The sequence below is a fragment of the Furipterus horrens genome, unplaced genomic scaffold, assembly GCF_987537825.1.
Source record: "Furipterus horrens unplaced genomic scaffold, mFurHor1.1.pri manual_scaffold_12, whole genome shotgun sequence".
In the NCBI taxonomy this organism is placed as follows: Eukaryota; Metazoa; Chordata; class Mammalia; order Chiroptera; family Furipteridae; genus Furipterus; species Furipterus horrens.
In genome coordinates, this window is record NW_028327182.1 from 27,980,909 (window position 1) to 28,006,986 (window position 26,078).

At 34.4% G+C, this 26,078-nt stretch overlaps 1 pseudogene across 1 annotated transcript in view; it reads left to right on the forward strand.

The window, feature by feature from the left end:
• Positions 1–1,631: 1,631 nt before the first annotated feature.
• LOC149995980 (protocadherin-9 pseudogene) overlaps positions 1,632–26,078 on the forward strand; it is a 586,254-nt pseudogene continuing 561,807 nt past the window's right edge. The window contains exon 1 of the transcript XR_016507474.1: positions 1,632–1,730. The product of XR_016507474.1 is annotated as a protocadherin-9 pseudogene (transcript). The remainder of the gene's footprint in view (positions 1,731–26,078) is intronic.

Here is a 26,078-nt window from a genome sequence, read left to right on the forward strand (position 1 = left end):
TAACATCACAGATGGAAAAACTGTTTTAAGATTTCAACTTTATTTATTTATTTACTTACTTATTTACTTATTTATTTATTTATTTTAGAAAGGCAAGGGGGTTGATGTGGAGAGATATCAGATAGGCCTTCACAATTAACAGTTGTTCAGACAAACTTAGTGTCGCTCTAAGAATTAATATTGGCAGAGAAACATTTTTCAAACTCCCTCTAAAAGTTGCATAAGTTGCAAGTAGAAGTTAAAATGGCAATCCCCATTTATTGACTTACCCATGGAGAGTTCCTAGAGGAGGTAAGTTTTGAACAGAGCTGACATTGTTCATGAAGAAAATAAGCATAAAATAACACGTCTCATGCCAAAGTTTCTAATATGATTTTGGGTTTGAAAGTCATGCTTTCCTAATATCCCTCATAGCTATTTCTCTGAAACAAACAAACAAAAAATGAAATAATTAATGGATATATTCAAAATGAAATAAAAAGTATCCTAATTTTTTTTTTAGTATTTTTGCCTCTTGTCTGGGTTTAATATTATTTAAAAACATACTTTAAAATGTGAATGTTTTGGCATTTGAATTTAAAAATTATTGTTTTCCCAATTTATGTCATAAATGTATTTTTACATGTTGTAGTCTTAAGGGAGAGGAACAGTTATATACCAATATTGAATCTGTTTTGGAGGCACTACAATATCTTTTATTAAAGAAATCTTAGAAAGCCCAATATTATGTTTAATAAACAACCAAACTGCAATGCTTATAAATATTCCTCACCTCGAATCTAAAAAGAGATTTAAAGAAGAAGAAAGCAAGGATAACAGGAAGTAAATAATATCTTATTTTCACATAAGGTACTCTTGTACAGAATATTGAAAAGAGCCATTTTAATATTTTAACAAAGAAAGGCCAAGCCATAATTTAATATCTTATGTTCTACTATTCACATCTACTTCCAAGTATATATTTAATTTAACCTGTTTTTAAATATATATTTGGTGCAGAAAAATGTGAAGTGATATTTTAAGACCTTAAACTTTCAGGGTTTTTTTTTTTTTTTTAATCTATTTCAAATGCATCATTTATAAAGGTCATGCACATGGTAGATAAGGTATGGTACAAAGTCTCAGAAAGCTGGGTAGAGGCCTGACCTTGTTAAAATAGTTTTTATGGTTGATTTTCCTCATCTGTTAGTGGGAATAATAATAACATTTATATCACAAATTAACATATAGTATATATATATATATATATATATATATATATGTATATATCAGTGCTTTAATAATATTGCTCACAAATAGTATTTTTGAGCATAGCTCTTAGATATAAATTTTAGCTACTAAAATCATCAGCATAATAAATTAATATTTCTTATAAAAGTGAAGATAAAATAACTGAATCTTAGATTTCTTTAGTTTTAGTGAAAACATTCTGACAATTTGTTTATCCTTGGTTCATTTTTTTATGTTTTTGGTAAAGGCTTGATATTAATGCACGTACTTACAAGTAAAGTTGACCTTGTTGGTTCAAATTGTACTTCTTAATTAGTATCTTAGCAAGCAACCATGTCTCTCAATAGACACTCTAAATGTGGAGTAGTTTGTCACAATTATTTGGTAATCTCTTTCAGTGTAACTCACACAACAAAAGTGACAATATTCCTGTCACTCCTCAGAAATGTCCCAGCTCTACGGGTTTCCACATTCAGGAGAATGAAGAAAGCCATTACGAGGTATGCCCTGTCTCTATCGAGACCATGCTAGTACTGAGGAATAAGTATTTTTCTAATGATTTTAAATGCAAGTTAAGGATCATAAATATTTTCTTTGTTGATCTCTTTTATGTTCAGATTTTTATACTAGGACTTTTCAAACAACTTTAAGTAAGCAGTTTTAGGACAAAATTGAGCCGTAATCTTTCTCTTCTTTGGTAATTGTCCAACTATTAAATATAGTATAGTGTTCTTGTCATTGAATGTAAACCTATTTTGGAGAAAGTAGTAAGAAATTTTTTTTCAGAGTTATATGTTCTTAATTCATTTTATTAGTTGAACTAAAAGATACATCTGTCTGTTGAAAGACTGATTTACTTCATCCTCTGAACTCAAGGGAGGTGAAAAGGAAAATGGTGTTTAATATAAATAGGATAAATTGGAATTTTTATTAATCTTTTCATTTTTTTACTACTTTTTCTCAGCTTTTCTTTTTTTAATGAGCTTATTTACTGCAAAATGTAGATTCATGTCTCTCTTTCTTCTCTTTCTTTCTTTCTTCCTCCCTCCCTTCTTTCATTCCTCTCTTCCTTCCTTTCTTTTTACTTTCTTGCTTTCTGTTGAGAGGCCTATTTCAGTACTAATTATTCTAACATGGCTGGATGCAGAAATCTGTTAATTTTCATTTTATTTTTAAAATTATGGTATGAAGCACAGAATATAAAATTTACCACTGTAGTAATTTTTAAGTGTACAATTCAGCAATATTAAGTGTGTTCATATTGTGAAATAAAATATCCGTATTTTAAGGAATATGTTTCAGTGGTTACTTTCATGTTTCACCTCTTTTCACAGTCATAACATAATGTAGATAGATTGATAGACAATTAATGTATGTGTGTATATGTATGTGTTAGCATGTATTCTATTTTCTCATTATAGCTGGTTTTTTACCAGTTTCTTAAAGGTACTGTAAACATTTTGATTATTATTAGCAGTAAAGTGGGGGTTTTTGCATTTGTTTATGCCAGCTAAAGGAACTCATCATTTTCAGAAGTCTTAGTAGTAATGTAAGTCAGGCAAACCATTGTGATTAATAAAATTTTTATTGATAAGAGACTTCTTTTTTGAAAAACAGCTAATTGAGTAGAAAGGGGTAAAGTGATAATTATTAGATTTATCCCCTAATTTGTACTTCACATGTTTGTGTTCTTTTTCTTCATCTTTATATTGATCTAACTATTCAGAAGCATTCTTCTGAACTGCAGCAAATATCCTTCTTTTTATGTGGCTTTTATGTTTGTCTTTATCTCTCTTTCTCCAAAATTTTAGTCACATGACATTTGAGAGAAGAACCGTAATTTTGTTACACATTTGATTTTTCATCATTACTGTATATGCTTTAAGTGTCTGGAAGACAGCCCCATTAGCCACCCTTATTTCATCCAGTAATAACACAATAAGCATTATTCTGTGGCAATAATAAGTAAGATTTATCCATAAATAGTCATGTAAGTCTTTAAAAAGCCTACCCAAAATGTTCTAAAAGCCATTAAAATCCAAGTGGATTTCAATTTCTAAGAATTAGATATATTTTTAAAACATTTTAATGGCTGTATTTTTTTAATAATGAGTCTCTACTCCCCAGACATCACTTTGATTCCCCAAGGGGGAGATGAAAAAATTATTTACTGAAGATTACCTTATCTTTTTGTAGAGAAATGAAACAATCTATAATTAAAATAATTTTCTATGAACTATGTGCTTTTAATCCCTAGATATTTTAGAAAGCCCAAAGCACACAACACAGTTTGTGCAGGGTTTATTTGACTTAAGTTCTAGGGAATACTGACAAGGAAAAAAAAAGATACTTAGAGCTATGGTATGGTTCATTTATATTGTGATTCAAATTATCAAATAACAGTAAATGTACTATGCTATATTTCTAAACAAAACAGGCAAAATTATTTTAGAAAACCCTTATCCCACTAATTATCACTCTACCATCCTACTCCAGACCCATTATAGCCCAAATGATTTTAGATTAGGCCACCTATCAGATCCTACCTGTCTTTAGTGGTCAATGATACTGAATAAAGATGATAATAACCAGCGACATGTTTGTAGCAGATACCTCTTCCAGGGTCTGTTTTAGTCTTCTTATGTGTATATTCCACCATCATTTACATTTTATCCTTGATTAGTTAAAATTGCTTTTGACCATAATATGACTAGTTTCTTAAGTACATGTCTTTTTGTTGTTGTTTGTTTGCCTAATGCAGAGAGATAATCTCTGAGGTGTGCTATTAAATAAAACTTGAGGACAGAAACGAAGCCAGCTTTGGAGTTCTATAGAGCATTCTGTGAGATAGGGTTTTTGTATAAGTGCTTAATTTCTGCAGACAAATAATAAAGTTTTAATAACCAGTTTCTTAAAAGTTATTCATCTAGCAATAATCATTCTTGAGAATGAATAACAAAAGTTGATTGCCCTGGCCAGTGTGGCTCAGTTGGTTGAGCATCTGCCCATGAGCCAAATTTGTCACCAGTTTGACTCCTGGTGTGGGTACATGCCTGGGTTGTGGGTTTGGTCCTGGTTAGGGCACACAGAAAAATAAAGTAATTGAAAGTTCTCTCTCACATCAATATTTCTCATCCTAATTTTCTCCCTCCTTTCCCTCCCTCTAAAAGTAAATAAATAAAATCTTTAAAAATATATCTAATGTGATTATAAGCTATAAATTGGCGCCTGAGATATGCTGTTATTATTTATCATTTTACTGAATAATGTGCTAAGTCTGGTGAATGAATGTATCTTACTAATTTTTATTTTCTCAAAATTTATACTTTTTCTCCTAAATAGCTTAATAAAATAAAAAAGAGGATTTTGTTCTTTTTACCATAAAAATATTTAATTATATGAAAGTATACTATTGTTCAAGTAGACGATCACATTTTGGGTCAATTAATGTTCATTAATCTGAATGAAGTTATTAAATTTGCATTATGACATCATATATAAAATAAAACCAAGGATGATATGATTAGCAACCTATATTCTCACAAATTCTTATTATTTTTATTTTTAAACTACTCTTAACTTAGATGTAATAATTATTGCTTGTGAAGAAATGTTAATATCAGGTATTGGCCAATTTTTTTGTACCACACACTATTCTAACCACTTCATTTGTATTACTAAATTTCATCTAACCTAAGATATTGCTGAGTATAAAACAGGCTATAATTTATGTACTGCTAACAAATTCTTCAATTAAGCTTTCATAAGTGCTCATTTATGATTTATTTAATATGTATTCTGCTTTAAGAGATGTTAAAATATAGTTGTAGCTCATTTAATCCTGACAACAACCTTATTAGGTAGGTACTCTTATTTTTCCCATTTTACAGATGGGAAACTGAGGCACAAAAATGTAAATAATTTGCTCAAATTCACACACATAGTAATTAGTGGGACTAGATTATGATCAGAACAACATGGCTTCAGAAACTACAAAATTAACTACTCTATGATAGTTTTTTAAAAATCACAGGCTCTTTGTCAAGGGCCATAGAGTACAAATTCATATTACTGACACATAAAGACAAGAAAGATGGAGTAGCTTGTCCTAGGTCACAGAGTTTTCTAGTGATAGCAGAGAACTAGATTTGGGATTTCTGATTCTGTAGTAACTACCTTCAATTTTTTCATTAATTTTTTTCCAAATGAGTGTCTAAGAAAATAGTTCAAATTTGAAATGTTTCTTACATTAGATTTTTAAATAAGGTATGGAATTTAAACTATCATGTTTAACTTTTCCTCTTTTGGGCAGGCCTTCTGTGATTGGGTACAGAGAGCACCACAACAGTTAAAATAAGAGCAAAGCAATGAATAAGCAAGCATGCATTGTTTTCATACCTTTACCAAGCACCTCTGAGCTATAAGTTTTATTGACATTCATTTCTATTATATTAAAATCCCTTTATACATGAAACAGCACAGAAAATAAACAGATAGAGCTTTCAGTGTCTATATTCTGCAATCTGTAGGAAAATGTTTCATACTTACTGTAATTCACATGACTGCCTTTCAGTATGAGTAAGTGTTCTCTGTCACTGTTTTTGATGCTTGAGCTGAAGTATTTTTGCAAAATGGTCTAGTGTTCAGTGTATGAATTCTGAGATAAGAGTTTTTTTTCTTGTAGCAATAAAATCTAAAGATCAATGTCAGATGGAAATCTTAACTCTAAGAGTTAGGGAGATTGGTGGAAGAAAGAGCTTTAAAATAAGTGTGAATTTTAGCCGCCAGACTTTGAAAATATGGCAGTTATCCCAAGTGTGAAATTCATTGCTGCAGATGGTTGGTGAAGATATTCCAGGAGGGACTGCTACTTTAAACATCTAGACCCAAATTGGGAAAATCATTTTGATAAAGAAAACATTTCTGACCTTTTACATAAATTTATAACACAGGTATTGCTGGATTCAGAAATCCATAGAAGTTAAGTTACCTTTGGTTTTACAAACCTTCCAATTGTGCCATTTGATAAAAGTATTTAATATTATAAAATATGTCAAATGGAGAGTGGAAGGAGTGTGTCATAAGAGAAAGGAACTTAAATATATGAAACCGTTACTATTTTTATGTGTCAGGTAGTTCACATTTATAACCTTATTTAGGACAACAGTCTTTAGGTAAATATTAGTTCTCCAAACAAAAAAATGAAGTTATGGGTGCACCTTGAGTCTGAGTCATCAAACCAAATGCATACAGAAAGGTATAAGTACAATGGGCTTAGTGTTTGTAACATAGCTTGGAACACTTCTGTTTAAATTAACAATGCCAGATGTAATAAGAGTAAAATGTAACATTATCTGGCACTGTTGAGAGAAAGATAGAGGGAGAGGTGGAGAGAGAGAGAGAGAGAGAGAGAGAGAGAGAGAGAGAGAGAGAGAGAGAGAGAGAGAGAGAGAGAGAAGGAGAGAGAGAGGGAGTTATAAAGCCAAAACATGTTTGCTTTATATCTTATTTGGTCTTGGTTTTTTTCTTCTCTTTTCTTTTCTTTCCTTTTCTTTTCTTTTCTTTTCTTTTCTTTTCTTTCCTTTCCTTTTATTTTTTTCTGCATGTATCACAGACTAAGCTTAATGTAACTAACTAGTCAGGATCTAACTAAACAGAATTTAATATATGAATTTTACAATAAATACTTGCATTTTTCTATTCATGATGTATTATGTAGTAGTGTTACCCAAGTATAGTTAACTTTTAATAAATAAATATGTTCAGTACTTGGACTAGGTATTACAGTAGATATCACCTTTTAAATTAAAATAATAGGTTAACCATTTGGTGAAATTTTTTTGTTATATTTGGGAGTAATAAAGGTTATGCATTTAATAGATTTCCAGTAATGATATTAAATAAATTCACAAACCAATTTATTTATTTTTTCATAAGAACAACTTTTTTCTAAACAAACAAGACTACATCAAACTAAAATGTTTTTGCACAATGAAGGAAACTATCAGCAAAACAAAAAGACCACCTATTCAATGGGATAACATATTTTGCGCATGATACTGACAATAAAGGGTTAAAATCTAAACTATGTGAGGAAATCAACACTAAAAGAAAAAGGAAAAAGCAAAACAAAACAATTATTAATCAACTAAAAATATAGATGGCCAATAGACATATAAAAAGATGCTCAACATCACTAAACATCAGGGAAATGCAAATTAAAACCACAATGAGATATCATTTCATACCTGTCCAAATGGCTATCATCAGTAAATCAACAAAATCATTGTTGGAAGGACTTTCAGAAAAGGAAGCCCTCACGCACTGTTGATGAGAGTATAAATTAGTGTAGCCACTATGGAAAACAGGATAGAGGACATCCAAAATTATATGTAGAGCTACCATTCAATCAGCAATTCCATTTCTAGGTTTTTTTTCAAAGAAAACAACAACACTACTCAAAAAAGATGTATGTACCCCAGTGTTTATTGCAGAATTACTAGTAATAACCAATATATAGAAGTAAGCTAGATGTCCATCAATAGATGAGGATAAAGAAGATGGGATATTACTCCACAATACAAAAGAATGAAATCTTGTCATTTGCAGCAACATGGATGAACCTAGAGGGTAATATATTAAATGATATAAGTCAGATAAAGACTTCCTTCCTTCCTTCCTTCCTTCTTTTCTTCCTTCCTCCTTTCCTTCCTTTCTTCTTCCTTCCTTCTAAAATATTCAGCAAATATATCAGAGATTCTGTTATGTTATATGCTGGATTTTTCATCCTGAGCAAGCAAACATGTTTCTTTGTGTCTCACATGTTATAGTCTAAGAGGACATACTCTTAAGCAGCAATAAAGTAAGATATGTTCATGATTCAAGAGAAACAATTTAACTTAGTAGAGGAAACTATAATGATGTTAATATAAGAATATACTAGGTGAATGCTCAGGAGTAGTGTAATGTGTGTTGGTGGAAGTATGAGAAGTTTAAAGTATGTATTCACATGATTGAAGGTCAGATGTTAGGAGGAGGCATCACATGTCTGAGAAAAGTTCCACTGGTTATTTCTCTTTTCAATTGGAAATCTTTCCTGGTTTTGTTATCTAAACCTCTTCAAGACTGCTTCAAAATTCAGGACTTCAGATTTCATATTTTTAGTTAATGTGTTATCCATGTACATTTTAACTTACAATAATGAGTATATAATATTCCTCAATGTGTATTTAATATAGTTGGCTTTAAAACTTCTCAACATAATTTTAAACTCAGATATGCATATTTATAGATATAATTATACAGAAAAATATTGGATTGTAAAACAAAATTGCCTAGGAGAGGGAAGGTGGTGAAGGAGTGAGTGGAGGCTGTGCTTGCTTACTCCCGAAAATGGTCTGGAATTTTGACTAATTGTGGACAAAGCATCTCAGTTGCCATCTGGATACTGGTGGGAGTTGAGCCTTGGGGTGGTTGGAGGCAGAGGAGGCCTCCTCAGAGCGATCTGTCTGGTGAGGATCACGGAGCGGACCCAGGAGATGGGTGTTCTGGCTGGCTTGGCTCCTGGGGCAGTGGCTGGCTGTGCAGAGAGATTTTTCAATGCCCCTGAGAGGAGTCAGGGGTGGAGATGGAGGCTATGCCCGACAGCAGAGACAAGGCAAGGAGCAGTGTAATGTTTTTGCTTTTCCTTTCCTTTGTTGTTGTTTTTTGTTTTTGATTTAATTGTTATTTTGCTGACCTGGGAGGAAAAGCTAGGTGAAGGGTGAGATCCTTGAGGAGCACACACGCAGCAGTGCATCCTGACCTACGGCCACAGCAGCACACACAAGACAGGGCACCTTTGGCCCACCACCCCACTGGAATTGAGCATGTGAGTGGGGGTGCATTTGCCTCCCCCCGACTGCCTGCCCCAAGCTGAGAGTGCTTGCAGGGGTGCATTCTGCCTGACCTGAGCTGAGTGCGCTCATGGGGTTGCATTTGGCCCACCTGCCCTACCTGGGCTGCAGCCAAAAGAGGGTGAAGTGAACTAGAAGCACGTTGGAGAATTTTTGAGTGCTGGTTTTGGAGAAAGAGCTGGGGGAGCAGTGGACAGGATCCCAGAGCAGACTCATCTCCACTTGTATGGGAGAAATCACTTAAGCAGACTACTCTCTTCCAAGTGGCATCAGCCGGAGGGTGAGCAGCAGCCCCTCACGGAGAAATTACTCAGTCTGGACTTGTGGCTCTGTTTTAGCAGCAGCTCAACAACTGTTTATAAGACGAGATGGATGGGCAGAGTGACTCTCAGTCAGCTAATTGGAAGGAAAAACCCACCAAAGAGCAACACAACAACCAAAACCAAAATGCAACCAAAGTCCCAATAAAAGGCATAAAGAGCATCCCAAGAGCATCAAGTCCAGGAGATTAAGGAGACTGCACCACTGAATCACACAGGATTCCTACCATAGAAGATCACACCACAAAGGCAAGAAATAAGCAGATCAATCTAAGAAGCAGAAACAAACAATAAGAGCCACCTAAAAATGGGAGATGAAGAAACAACACCCCACTGAAAGGAAAGGAGGAATTCTCAGAAAGAGGGATAGATGAAATACAGGCAAGCAAGCTATCAGACATGGAATTCAAAACAATGGTAATGAGGAAACTCAATGAACTCTACAAACTCAAAAAAAAGTACAATGAACTCCAGGGAAACTATACAAGGAACTACAAGGAAGCTACAGAGCACTCCAGGGAAACTGCAAGAAACTTACTGAGAACTACACCAGCATTAAAAAGGACATAGAAACTATCAATAAGAGCCAGGAAGAAATGAAGAATACAATTTCAGAACTGAAAAACACAGTAGAAGGAAACAAAAGTAGGGTAAATGAAGCAGAGGATCAGATCAGTGAGCTAGAGGACAATGGAGAAAAAAATTCCCACAGTGCAACAAAATGAAAAAAAAAAAAAAAAAAAAAAAAAAAAACCTGAAAAAGAATGAGGAGCGTTTAAGAGAGCTGCAGGACAACAATAATATCCATATCATAGGGATGCCAGAAGGAAAAGAAGAAAAGACAAGGGATTGAAAACTTGATTGAAAAGGTAATGGCAGTAAACTTGTAAACATGAGGAAAGGCAAAGTCTCACAAGTACAGGAAGCCCAGAGGGCCCCAATGAAGATAAACACAATGAGGCCCACTCCAAGGCACATCATAATTAAAATAATAACATTCAAACAAAGAGAGAATCCTAAAGTCAGTTAGAAGAGAGATAATCCAATTAAAAAATGGACAAAAGACCTGAACAAACACTTCTCCAAAGAGGACATACGGAGGGTCCATAAGCACATAAAAGAGTGCTCAACATCACTAGCCATCAGAGAGATGCAAATTAAAGCCACAATGAAATACCACTTCACACCAGTCAGAATGGCCGTCATCAACAAATCAACAAACACCCAGCACTGACAAGGATGTGGAGAAAAGGGAACCCTAATGCACTGTTGGTGGGAATGCAGACGGTACAATCACTATGGAAAACAGTATGGAATTTTCTCAAAAAATTAAAAATGGAACTGCCTTTTGATTCAGCAGTTCCATTTTTAGGATTATACCCAAAGAATCCTGAAACCCCAATTCAAAAGAACTCATGCACCTCTATGTGCATAGCAGCACTATATACAATAGCCAAGTTCTGGAAACAGCCTAAGTGCCTATCTGTAGATTAGTGGATAAAAGAACTGTGGTACATTTGCACAATGGAATACTATGTAGCAGAAAGAAAGAAGTAACTCCTACCATTTGCGACAACATGGATGGAACTAGAGAGAATTATGCTTAGCAAATAAGCCAGGCAACAAAAGACAAATGCCATATAATATCACCTGATACAGAAAACTAATGAACAACACAAACAATCAAGCAAAATTGAACCAGAGGCATGTAAACAAGGAGCAGACTAACATTGACCAAGGGGGAGGAGGGGGGGGAGGGGAAGGAGAGAAGAGGAGTAAGAAGGAGCTAGTGTAGATGACCCATGGACATGGACTATGGAGTGGGAATTAGCTGTGGGAGAAGGGGTTGGGGGATAGAGGGAGTAATAAGGGAAAATGTGGGACAACTGTAATAGAAAAACAATAAATAATAAACAACAAAAACAAATTCACCTATAATAATTGCATTTATCCTATATGTAAATATATATGATTATTATATATAATAAATCTATATGTAGATGTACAAATATGATTTTATAAATAATAGCCTCTTAATATTAAAGAAAGTATAAATTCGTGTTTTTTAGAAGCTAAATAATGTATTTGAATAACGAACTCCACTGGAAATTCATGGAGAACTTTTCAGGTAGATTCTCTGTATTCCAACAACAGATATAAATCAACTATCAAATTTTCCAATGGCTCAATAGTTTTTTTCAATTACTTAAACCTGTATGAAGTATGACCATCACCTTCTACTGTTTATTAAACACATTCTACCCATTCATCTTCACCACAAAACAAGTGGGCTCGGCTTTATTCACAGGGAGAACCACGTCTGACAGATTTGCTGCAGGTGTCAGCAGTGGGCACAAGCTTGATGGAAAGCACCAAAACTTGCTGTGGCCCTGCTCCCACTAATTAATTGTTTGAAGCCAGTCTGTGTGCCACAGGCATAGGTTTATCATTCAAAGACATCTTTGCAATTCAGAATGACAGCTGTGATGCAGCTGTTCATGGAGAGAATGGAAGGTACAGGGAGAGAGGGAAAGAGCCTTTAAAAAAGTGACAGCCATAGTGTCTTTCAGTGAAAGATCCTAAAGATAATAAAACAACCAAAGTATAGAATATAAAAATGTGTCAATCAGTTATCTGGTAGGTCAGCACAGAAACCACACATATCAGATGGTACAAATGAGAGAAAATAAATACAGCTAACTCATACTTGTTTTTAACTCAGCTGAATTGCATGTTCTTATGAATAATACAGATCAAGCATTTGCTTATGAAACTAATATAGATGTATGGAGTTTTCAGTGATTCTGAACATCTGTGGATAATAATGAGGAAGCCTGCCAGAAGGCCTCATAGTTAAAATCCTATAGAGTGCATGATCATAAAATTTATTGAGATACTAAATATCTCAGGATATTGAAAACATCTTGGGAGTAAAAGTAATACCAATATATGTGAGAGGAGGAGATAAATGAAAAAGGTAATATATAGAGTTGATATAGGAAGTGATAATTTCATTTTACTAAAGTGTATGTACGTTGAAATGATAATGAGTAATATTCTTTTACCCTCATTAATGATGGTGATGTGTGAATATCATTCACTGACTACATATGTTATGAGTGACATGGATGGATTCTGTAAGCAAAACCACTAGATAATCCATATGCAGCAGGTGAGGAATAGCATCTGTTGAAAAATTCTCACATTTTATAAATATCTAATGAGTTTTATGTGTAAGGTGAATAGGACCGAGGGTAGAGCTTAAATAATGATCAATATATAGGTCATATCATTAAATTAATGTCTTACAATTTATGGATAAGGATCAAAGTTTTCTTGATAGAAAGGAAAAGAACAGAATGGAATAAATGGTATAGAATCAAATAAATAGGTTACAACAGAATAGAATGAAGAGACAAAGAAAGAAGATAGAGAAGAAAATAGAAGAGAATAAACTTATTATTGGAGTCTATGGCACATAAAGTAGTGAAGTATTATTTCACTTAACTTTTATATTAATTGTATATGTTTGTATAGGTTTGTATAGGTTTGTTTATACTGAGTCTGTAAAATGGGTTGCTTATCGTGAGTCATGGTCCAAATTTGAAAGCCACTAATAAAAAGTAACTCACATATACCACTTACCATTTATCAGTGAGTCTTAAAAATGTTTTGGTTATATTAACTGAATGAACTATTCTTCAGGGTAAAATCTCCTGTAACTATGGTTTATGGTTGAATAAAGGAAAGCACAGAAAAGCAAATTAGCACGTAGTATAGGTGTGCTCTCAGTTACTGCACTAATGCTTCTGACAAAGATGGTGGCAGATCCAGGATTTGTGAGCAGCCTCATGACTCACAGTATAAGACAACACTCTCACTTTATCAGTTACCACTCCTGTTAGCCTGAATCCCAATCACAGGTCAGAGTTTATTGGCCTCATGGATCATGTGGCCCATAAAGTGTTTCTTGTAAAAAGAGTGTCTAGGCTGAATGAATTTACAACATTTGTCCCTCAATAATATCTCTTGGTGACTTATACTAGGATTAACATATAACTATGTGTAACCAATTTTAAGTGGATAAATCTATTTATATATTTTAAATCTACTCACTGGTAAAACAATTTGACTATAAAATCATATTCAAAGAACACCTATTAATATTATATCCCATATAACTTATTTGGATAAATATTGGCCTAAATCACCTATAAGTTAAAACTGATATTCTAATGTTATAATTAATACACTTAAAACTTAAGTAAAACCACAATTTTTAAATAAGATACATGTCAGAAAATAAAACAAAGTGAAAATGAACATGTGATGTCAAAGCTTTGCACATGTGTATATTATCCACACACTTGTTATAGAAGTTAATGTATTTTTTAAATTTCTGATTCTACCTTGCTTTTTAGACAAAATATTTAATGATATCTGCCTATTATTATATGTGCATATTTTTCAAATAACATATTTTCACAAAGCAGAAATCCACAGACTTTCTTACTGAGATTAAATTCTTGCTTCTTTTAGCATTATTACTCATTCCAACATGTCTTTTTTATTTTTTTCCTAAGCATATATATATATATATATCTTACTACAAGTATTATAACATTTTTTTTTATTTCTGCTAGGATTTTTTAAATGATCAAAATAAAATTAATTTTTCTAGTTTCTACCTACTTTACAAAATAATAAAGGCCAAACACAGTGATATATTGAAATAATTGCACAACCAGTATACTGTACCATGAAGGATGACAGAATAGAGCTCAATTCTGGATGGCAGGCAGCCCTAGCTTCTTCATCATTAATGTACAAAGACTTGAATTTTATAAACAATGACATTTTCTGAATTTTAATGTATAAAAAATTGCTAAAATTTTATATCGGCCACAAGTATATAAAATTCAAGTACTCCATATATATATAATTTCAGATTGGCCACTGATATGATAAACTAACCAGTTAGATTTATAGGGTAATATGAGAATAGAGGAAGAAAGCATTTATTTCTTAACACTTTCTTAATATATTTTAAATTTTAGTATATTACCCTAAATGTTGAATATTGAAATAAAATAAGAGGACTAACATTTTATTCAACACCTCTTTTTAAAGTCTGTTCTTTAGCTTTAGAAGGTGACATTTCCCAAATGCCCTGGAGTGATAAACTCCTGAGTCATTTTAAAAGTAGCCAAAAAAAATTATGTACGTAATTTTGATAATTATTTCTAAAATAATAAAGTTCATATATTTAAAATATGTAAGCATGTGAGTTTACACCGTGTCACTCCCGAGTCGGACTGCACAACCATTCTCGGCGGTGCAGATAGACTCTTAAGAAGCTACACCATCGTCTCTCGAGACGGACGGCTGCCGACGACGACGAGTTTACACCACATATAGCAATAGAAAATAATTTACAAACATTAAATGAAAGAGGTTCACAATTTTTGCAAATTGATCCCATAGCCTTCTGCCATCTATAGTTCTATTCTGCTAGTGTGTATTTATTTCCATGTTTTTGGCCAAGAAGCCAAAATACTTTCAAGTCCATTTTCTAGCTGAATAAACTCAACTTTTGACTCGAATGGATATTTAGGACTTAATACCTATATAAAACAAATGGATAGAAAAATATTTTAGCATATCTCTTATTAATATTTAATTTTAAACAATTTGTGGACACTCACGTTAGCAACATTTTATGAGAGATTTGTATTTGCAAAGCAATGGCTGGTTTGGTTACTCATTTAATGGCATAGTTGTCATATAAGAAGTTTTACAGTTGAGACTTTTCAATGTAAGAAACATCCAAACCTGTGGAGAATTTTTATGAGTTTATTTGAGCCAAACTGATGACAATTGCCAGGAAGCAAAATCTCAATGGATTGAGAAAATGCTCCAGAGAACAGCAGTTTTGCACCTTATTGTATATATTAGAATCAAAGAAAACCACATAAGAGGGTTACATGAAATTCGTTGGTGATAGATTAGGGATGCAGGAGAAAGCAAAGTGGATAATCTCTGAGACTGGATAAAAAGTAAAACAGATAGATACATACATTGGTGAGTATAGGATAGTTCACAATGAACATTTACAACCCATAGAATTGGTATGTGGAAAAAACAAGAAAACAGTGAGGGTGTCTATGGTCTCCTGCTCTGGAGGGACACTGCGCTCTTAGAGGTATAAAAAATGAGATTACTCTGACATTTCAAAGATACATTATTGTAGATGCAAAAGAACAATAGAAAAACTCAGTTAAGGTAAACATTGACCTTTGGTAAGGAAGATACTGGCCTAGGACACAACTCCCAGCCATGGCTCCCCTTTAGTTAAGAAGTTTTAATTTCAGAGGATCCTATGTGTTTACTTTAGGTCCCTGAGTTTGTAAGACCTGCCACACAGGCCTCCCCTGAGCTTGGCAGGTTTAGTATGTGCCTCTTTTTCATCTCCAAGAATGAAAAACCTCTGCTCAGCCTGGGAAGGAAAAGCAAGAACATTTTGGGTGAATTTAAAGTTGATTCAGCATGTATTTAGAAAACACAATATAGGGATTATCACCATAAGCATAGCAAACGCTGATACAATAAGGGGAGGGAAATTTAAATTGTAAATGTGGATTGAAAAGTAGGCAAATTGTGGTAATATACAATATAGTATGATGTGGCAGTGAAAAGAAGAAACCACTGATACATGTAATAACATGTATGAATCTCAATGGTATTATGCTAAGTGGGGGAAAAAGACATAAAAGCCTACATATTGTATAATTTAATTTCTGTGACATTCTGGAAAAGGCAAGACTATAGAGGCAGAACACAAGATATCTGGTCTCCATTCAGAAATGCAAAAGAGAGACCCAAACTGCTATAGATAAAATATGTTCACTTGCATATCTTGGTGTTTATTGAATTGTTAAGAAAAGCAAGAAGCTGTTACCTAGAAAACATATTTGATTAAAATCAATACACTGGTATATCCATATGCTCTACCACACTTACTAGCCCAGCATCAACGAATTGGAGCAATTTTCTTATTCTTTCAGCAAATGATGTACATAGTTATGGTGAAAAGCATCTCAGCAGGAGTGAACTTTGCTTTTTATCATGTGCCTCTTTCTCAGAATGTGGCAGTATCGTGGCAGAGGAAAAAAAAAGGAGAGTTTCTGTGTGTTGACTCTTGTATTGCTGAATGCTTTATTTTAATTGCAGAACCAGTGTGTCCACTCTCCTTGTAGTGATGATTGGAGGACAAAGTTCTCCTTTTCACCAGGGGGTAAGTGACAAGGGACTGGGAATCTCCAGGAAACAGCATGCTTTGTATATCTTGTTAACACACAGAATTCACAAGTTCCCCTCTCCCCCCGCCCCCCACTCCTTAGTCATTTCATTGAAAATACAAAAGGCTTATTTAGCAGCACTCCTAGGCATAAGCATCAGAGAGCCAATCAATCAAAACAAATACTTCTGTTCTGAGGCTTTTTCGTGACCTTGAGAAGTGTGACAAATGACTTAAAAGATGCAACAGACAGAGGTTTCATGATAAACCAGAAAATTATGTGCTGCTGCATGATGAAGAGAAATAAAAATGGAAAGAGCTAGACATACATTTAGTTTAAATAAGACCTGATAAATTCTGTAACTGCTTTGTACAGACTTGGCCCCAGATCAGAGCCTGTTATGGTTCTTACCATATTTACTTTCTCAATACGATAGTCCTTTACAGCTATCTACTCGATTAGGGCCAGAGTTCCTAGCAGTTATTGATAACCACACCATAAACTTTATATCTCAACCAGCACAGGCGCACAGGAGGCAGCCAGCACAGTGAATTTCTTAACCTGAATCTATCTCTCTGAAACAGGAGGATGATGACTCAGTTCTACAATTGAGCTTGTGATTCTCACTGTGGTGAAACTTCCTATGTCATCTTTATTTTTAGTGCCTTGACACAATTACAGAAAATCATTGTAGGAAAATCACATCTTCCATGAGGAGGAGCCATGACTGCTTTAAGAGGATCTTAATGTTGGGACAACTCATAAACACCATGCAGTGCATTTTTTGGGGGGGGGAAATGGAAAATAAAAATGGGTTTACTAAAAGAACAAAGCAAGATTGCAAGTCCGTTTCAGTTTTATCTTTCTCATTTCCTATGCTCTTTTTCTAAAAAACTCTGCCTGTGGTTCCTTTGCTCTGGCTGCTACAAAAATCCACCCTGTTCCAAGGCCTACCTGTCTTTTCAGAATCAACTCTGTGATTCGTATCCATTTCCTGCATGTGAGCAGATCTGTTAGGTGAACACACGGTGGATGACAATGGCAATTTTGAGTGGCCACTTTCCCGCAGTCCTCACTGAGATACATGTGAGTAAAATGAATAAGTTTTACAGCCAGAGGTGTTTGCAAGCTGAGTTCAGTAAAATCATGTCATAGTCATTTGATAGGTCAGAGTGACTTCAGCACCACGGAATATAGGCCAAAGTTTCACAAAATTCGATGTAATCAAATTTTTCATTATTAACCACTTTATTTAAGAGCAGTATTCTGACTTGTAGGTCTGCAACAATTGAATATTTAGATATCATTATTGGTAGAAAAATTATATTTAGATTCTACAATTAGATTTTTATTAATTTTAGCAATATGACATGCTTTTACTTATAAGTCAATGACTAGCATACTTAAAATACCAGAGATGATGTAAAACAAAGATATGAATACAAGATCTAGCTAATAGTCTTAAAACAGCTGTTACATAAGAGTCACTTCTGATATAGTATATAGCATATATATTAATATAACTAGTACCAAAGTATAGCAGTAGCAAGTGTTAATAGCACTTTTAATAATTGTATATTGTTATGAGTGCTTGTTATTTATGATGACACTCTAGAGTCACAAATCATTACATGCTTTATTTGAAAGTTTAAAAAGCCTTTATTAACATCTCCCTATCACACAAACATTCTCATGTTTCCTTCCCTACTTTATGTTTGTTAGGAAGTGTCTGCTGTAGAAAATAGAATGTAGCACTTTTTTCCCATGGCAGAATGCACTTCTTCGTTTTTAATGCATGAGTGGGTGGCTTGGTTCATTAAGCTCAGTGGCACTGATAGTAAACTAAAGAGGAATGAAAGGAAGAGGAACTGAAATGCCATCATCCCACTAATGATACTGAAGCTGCTCAGCTTTATTGGGAGACTGCCCAGACCTCCACTAATAGAAGGCACGGTCCAGGATGTGAACTTGGTGTTGGAGTGCCAAAACTACAAATCTAGGAAAAAAAGCATTGCCTAGAAGGATGTCTGGAATAATTTAAGGAATTGTCCAGCATTATGCAGGGGTGGGGAGGGGGGGGGTTGTTACTCTATGTATTGGTAGGTGACTGAGACAGAGAGAGAGAGAGAGAAAGAACGAGAGAGAGAGAGAGAGAGAAGTAAATAAATAAGTGAAACAATGGAGGGAAGAAAGATTTAATTACCTCAAGAATAGTAACTCCATCACAGGGATATATGTATCTCAGGATACATATTTTGGAGAATATCCAGATAGCTCAGTGTCACTTTTGGATTTAAAAAGTCTAGCTCCTGTATGTTAAATAATTTTGGATAAATGTGTACTTTTTAAAGAAGGAACTTGAATTCATGGCTCTTCAGATACTCGTATACTTGCACATCACAGTGCTATTTAGCTATTTACTAACACTTAGTTATAATAATTAACACTATGATTTCTTTTATAAATGAATATTATTGTTCCCAGTTTACCCCTGCACATGAGGAAGTGTACAGAAATGTGCCCTTTGAAACAGGGAAAGAAAGCAGATTCTCTGTTCAAATTGGGCTTATGCCCAGTTTGAACAGAGAATCACTCAGCTGGGGATGGCAGCTTTCGTGGCCTCTGGCTAACACAAACCCCTCAGTGGCTTTTCACAGCCACTTCCAATCAAGTGCCAGCAGGCTCCCAGCGGAGGCCGCAGCTGCGGACCCTGGGGAGCACCTATGTGGTCCTGAATGCCTCCTCTAGGGCACCCTTCTGACTCCAATTCTGCCTGTTTTGTGTGGGGAAATCAGAAAGACGGTAAAGAATGGACATCCTTCTTACCACTTTTTCTCTCTCTCCTTTCGTAAGTCCTCGGAGAGAGAGAGAAACCTTTTGTAAGTTGCTCAGGTGTGCACTGAAAAACACAGATCAGAGTTTGGGCTCAGTGACCTTTGCCCTTTGGAAACAGAGCTAAACATAGAAATTCCTGTTATAAGATTAATGATCCAACAAAGGTAAATGAATCAACAGAAGAAGAACAATAAGAAGGCCAGGTCTGATAATCGCACTGGAGTCTATGCCAAACATTTAAATGTAGTATGAGAATTGATCCGTGGTTAAAGCGTTGGTTGCTGGAGGACTTCACCAAGAAGAAAATGCTAGAAAGTTTTATGATACCAAGAGGATACTATCAGGGTAGGACATAGAATATATAGAAGAAATGGAAGAAGTCTAGCAAGACAGTCTTAAATAGATATGACTTTTTAGATTAATTTTTTTTTTATGAGGAAGAAGTATAAGCTATTTCTGGGTTCAGGGTGTTCACAGCCCTGCAGAAATCACCATTTACTCTCACAGGCTGTAACATGTTACGTTATTACGATCTCTCCAGTTTGTTCGAATTATTATTCCTATACGCTTCAAAGTGGCTATAGAAGAGAAATTAACTATGTTACCCACTAAAGAACTAGAAGGCCTTGATACAACTAAAACATCTTAGAGTTGAGTGACATTGGGGAGTGAATTGGAATAGCAGCTGGCTTGGCAATGTTGTGTAAATGCATAATCCCTGTTTTTACTTGAACCCTCTCTTCCTTTCTCACCAGTTTTCTATTAAATGTTGATCCCAAGAACTTCATATTTTTAAAAGGTGTACTATAAAAGACATATCCTGGTCCTTAATGTTAATTAAGCACAGTCTTTTAATGTTCAATATTAATATATAGCTTATAGACAATACATAGATACTTTCCCAGGAACCCTGGAAATAAAAATGTTATCCAGTTCTTAACTTCTACACTCAAGTTTTCTAGAGCTTGAGACAGATCCTCACACACATCAATATTGCAACCTTGCTTGAAATATATCCTGTGCAGGGCACATAAGGTGGAAGAAGGGTGGAAGGTGAGATAGATTCAGGCTGATGTATCGAAGAATGACTCCAGGAAGAGGTAGGATTTGAGTAGAACATTAGAGAATAGTAGGAGAGCTGTCAGGAAATGGGAGCAGTAATTAGGAAAGACCACTGTGGGAGTGGGTGCAGTCTACACAGACAAGGTAGCAACACGAGGGGTGACGGGTGGGAACATGTAAGGATTAGGGCCCAGGGAATGCACTTTCAGGAGAGAGAAATTTTTATGCTTGGTTCTAGCCAAGAAGTGAGAGAGATAAATTTTAATCCATTTTATTGCTGATAAGAATGTGTAAACCAGAAATTATCTGACACTGAAGACTTATTGAGATAGGCAGCAACAGAGTGCAAGAAATGTTTCTGAGAGAAACAGCATGTCACCTGTCATTTTTTCTTAATTTATAAAATTTATAACCAATGAATTTCCTTCTTTCAGGCAGTAATATTTTGGGAGATGGGAATAAAGGGAAAATAGCATAACCCCTTTGTTTTCTCCCCTACTTCTTTAAAGGCATTTCTTCTGTTTCCTAACCTAAAACATTATAAACTTGATCAGCCTGCAAAACCACTTTATTTTATAGATGGTCTGGTCAGCTGTCAATATGATGTTACCTAAAAATGTATTATAATGAAGGAAAGTCCGTTTAGCATTAGCATCTTTTTCTTATACTGTCCTTCGTTTTACCATCTTCTCCTCATAAATGAACATAACCACCACCAACCCACTCTCCCAATACATGCCCAGGGAAAAATCAGCCTAATTCACGGGATTCTTTTAATATTGAAAAGAGATACAGAATACTACACTTACGTAAATTAAGAATCAGGAACAGGAATAAAACAACAGTGATGTGATGATATCTACTGTATTGTTGGTGCTGTGAGCACACAAAGAAAGAGGCAGAAAGAGGCAGCTGAGTTCTGATAGAGACCAAGTGAAGGAACCAGTATAAGATGATATGTAAGGTCTTTCCTGAGTGATCATTAGGGGAGTCCCCGAGGTGAGCCACTAGGAGCAAAAGCTCTCAGGGTAAAGAGTGCAGCAGATCAGAAGGGGAGGGCATTCAGGTTTAGCACACAGTTGTGCTTCAGGAGGAATGGGTCATCTGCAGAGACTAGAACACCACTTCCCAAACTGGATCCCATGACATCGCACTCTGGGGAAAGCGACAAGCACACAGGTGAACAGAAAACCAGGTATTATAATAGTAAATACTGAAAGCTCCAGCTTCATTTCCTGGAGGACTTCTTTACCCCTTTAATAAGCTAGTATGTTTCATTATTCTGCCATCAGACACTATCATCGCTTCAGGAGCCATCTAATGTGATCAGTGTTCCATGGAACATAGCTTGGAAAAGGCTGTGTTAGAATGTCCTCAGTCAGTAATAAGACATGCCTTTGTTTAAAGGAAGAAAGATGGGGGCATTTAAGATTCATTGGATGCTTGAAACTGGGGCAAATTATTTTAAACAAAAAAATATACACACATACATTGGAATTGATTATGAAACGCCATATATCTATGGTATCATAGGCATTAAAAAGATGAACAAAATACAGTGTAAGGCTCTAAGTAGCTGATAATGTGTACAAGTTTTACAGAGAAGTGAATGATTATTTCCAACTCTTAGAGCAACTGAACACTCCTGAAGCAGGTGCCTTTTGATCAGTCTTAGAGGTGATATAGATGCACATGAAAGGCTCTCTAAGCAGAGGGAATAGTACAGACTGAAGTTCTGTGTAAAGTTCAGGGGACACTGAGAAGCCCAGCTTGACTGAGCGTGTTTACTATGCTCTGGAAAAAAAAAAAACGTCACGTATGGCTGAGATACTTTACATGATTTATTTTATTTATAAATCAATAATATTAGTATCTCCCATTTCTTACAGAGGAGACTACCAAAGTGTAAAAACGTTTAGCAATCCAATGTCACACAACCAGGGTTAGTGCTGAGATTTGAATTGTGGATCGAGAACATAAAACTCAATATTATCAGGAATTTATAAGCATTAAACAATTTATTAAGTTTATTTTTTTATTATTGTGACAAGTTGTTAAGGGAAATATCAAACATATTCCATGAACCCACTACCTGCCTTCTATATATTGTGTCAATTAAATAAATACCCTGTCAGTTATTTCTTCTCATGTTGCAGATGGGAATCTTTCTTTTCTTCTATAGAAAAATCAATCAGACCTTGAGATAGTTAGAAAAATGTCCATATTAGGACTATGAAATATTAAGTACAATAGAACCTGGGAAAGATACCCGAATAAAATTATACACACACACACACACACACACACACACACACACACACACACATATATATATATATATATATATATATATATATTATATTTTTTGCTTTAAATTTTGCTTTCCTGCTCAGTAATATAATTATTTTCTTTTCTACAATTTTTGTGGTCCAGTGAAGTAGCAAGATCTTTCTGCTCATGACTGCCAGCTTTCAATTACTGAGAGTGGACCATCTCATTTGAAAGGCACATCCCTCATCCCTCATCAGTTTTTCTCCTTTTAGGCATTGTTGCTGTCACAAATGATGATGTCTAATGTTTGAACTTCATAGGATGATTTTACCCAGGGGCTTTTTAGGCAGCTGTGTTTGGTGTTTCGTGGACCTTAAAAGGAATGCCCCCGCTATAGCTTCCTAACAAAGTGCTAGTCATATAGTAAGTACTATGTATGCAACCAGTGTTTTATCATTATTGAGCTTACTTTGATTTATTCTTTAGTACTTCAATAGCACAATACAACCAATCTCTTGTTTGTTCTATTCACTGCCACTATGCACTGAACTGAGTGCTTTGCAGCTATTTTTTCTTTACTAATAACATCTCCTTTCTCATCCTGTGTCCTGAAGCATTTGTTGGATTTGTCCTTTGGCTCCAGGATTTGTTTGCATTCATTTGTACTAAATTACATTTTTTCATTTTGTCTTCATGCCAAGCCACTTAAATTACCTAAATGTGTCAGTAAGTTCTAAAGGATGTCTTCTTTCATTTCCTATTCTGCTTTTTAATTTTCTAGTATTAGTAATTGTGCAACCTATTGTAAATCTAATTTGAATATTTTTTATTCAATTTGATGCTTGATGTGTTGTTTTACAAACACATTTTCGAGAATTCCTTTCATGTTTCCTTCCTATCCCTGGATCCAAGCAAAATGAGTAGATGTTAAAGATAACTTTTAGTTGAGGTTATTTTTAAAATGAGCGAGGTGGGGAAATGGAGTTTTACATATTCATGTTATTAATCCTAAATTGCCATTTGATATTTGTAAGTGCATTAGCTTTCTTCCCCAAAGCTATTATGTCATCTGTAAGGGACTAAGTGTGTATGTTTCATAAGGAAAAAAAAAAGAAGATAATTGGTAGCCTACCATTGGGACCCAGAGTGTTTATTCTGCTGGGCTCCCTCATTTCTAGGCATATTGTTTTTTAACCATATATGTTCAATATAAGAATACATTTTAGAATAACAATATAAGAATACATTTTAGAATAAAGGCTGGTCTATGACTGTTGCCAACACAATTATGTAGCCAGCTGTAAAATTAGCTTAAGATTTGTACTTGTTTGTTGTTCTTCCACCCTAGAGAATGCCTCCACCAGTGTTTTATGGTAGTGGAAATTCTTACTATTCAACATGAAAAAAATCAAAATAAGAGAAACATAATTATTAATTGTGCATTAAATATCTTTTTCATTTGACTTGAGAATAAGTAACTGCTCTCTACTCTTTTTAATTTGGCTCACAGCAGATCTGCTAAATGTTTTCTAAAGTGACTGTCTGCTCCTTGGGAGAGCCATAGCTTTTCACAAACAGCTTTACTGTTTCTATAGCGATGCCTCCTCCTCGCTACACTGAATGACAATATATCACAGTCTTAGGTTATCCACACTCACAGATGCATTTCTTGGTTTAATTGTCTTCTGTGTACATGATGCCCTGCCCAATTGGGAAGTGAGCATCCATTAGAAAAGAAACAAAGAAACAATGAAGCCATCCTTCCGATGTTCTTGCTTGTCTTATATTCTGTTCTTTACCTTCTGATCTCTGTTTTATTTTCTCCCTCTGTTTTTTATTCTCTTTCTTGTAAGTATCTTTGTTTCCAAATAGATACTCCTTCTTATACTTTATTTATTTTTTCTTAAGTCGTAAAATGAATAACTTTCAAGATATTTCTCATTCTACTTTCAGGACCACAGATATTAAAACCTAGTTGTTTATTTTGTCTGTCCACCAGGGTGCCCAGCATCACAGTCCATAAAGATGCAATTAGGCCCAAATCTGAAAAGATTTTAATTATTACATTTGCTCTTATTTTTAGCCTTTTTGTGAATTGCCATTACTCATCTCTGCATCTTTTACTTTCTCCTTTAGAACATAATCTTAATATTCATATATTTTGTTATTTGTGAATCTAATTCTGAAAATATTTAAAAACCTCTTGGATTGAAGATTGGTGTCCAATGCTAATCAAAGAAAAGAGTATTAGTATTAGATTTAAAGTTTATCTTCTTTAATTTTTGGTTTGTGATTAACAAGCTGAAGTTAATTTAGGTACCCATTAAGGTAAAAGGGCTTGTGAGAGTCACTGATAAATGGAAATGTTCTCTATTCTTAATGAGGTTAGAAGAATTTATTGACAGATGAAGTACTTGAATTCACAGAAGCCACACACCAAACTGAAAAGAAGAAAAGGAAAAAAAGAGGAAAATCTAGGTTCTAAAGAATTGGAAAATAATCTTTTTTCCTCTGAACATCAAACATCATGTACTTGAAAGGTACAGTCCAATGAAGATGTTTCATGGCTAAAGGTGTTGGGTTAAACATAAAACTAACCTAACCACAGGATGCCTAGAGGAAGAAATTGGAGTCGAAATGATCTAAATCTTTCACAAATATCTGAAGCTTGGAATGGGCAGAATGTATGTACATTTTCCCAGAGGAAATCCCTAAAAACCTGTTCACTGAAGCTGAGGACTCTTAAGGCTTATAAGCTCCTATTTTTTAGTGTTTTGACCACTTCTGATTTGGGATTCTTCTTGAATTTGAAATCTCTTTGAGAAGCTTGCAGAGGTTTAAGTGCAAAGCAAAAGCTGCCAGGATATAAAGTAACCCAATTGAACTCAAATTTATTTTATTTAACTCTTTCTTTTTATGACTTAATACTACTGTTTATTTATAGAATATAGTATTGTTTTAAAAATATTTTTATGATCAAAAAACATATGTCTGTATTCCTGTCTTTAAACTATATATATATATATATATATATATATATATATATATATATATATATATATAATTTTTTTTAATTTAGCTAAGATTAATTAGTTAAACATCTAGCATTTTTAGGAAGTTTCATATACATTGTCTTATTTGATCTCAAATCTGTGAGGTAGGTATTA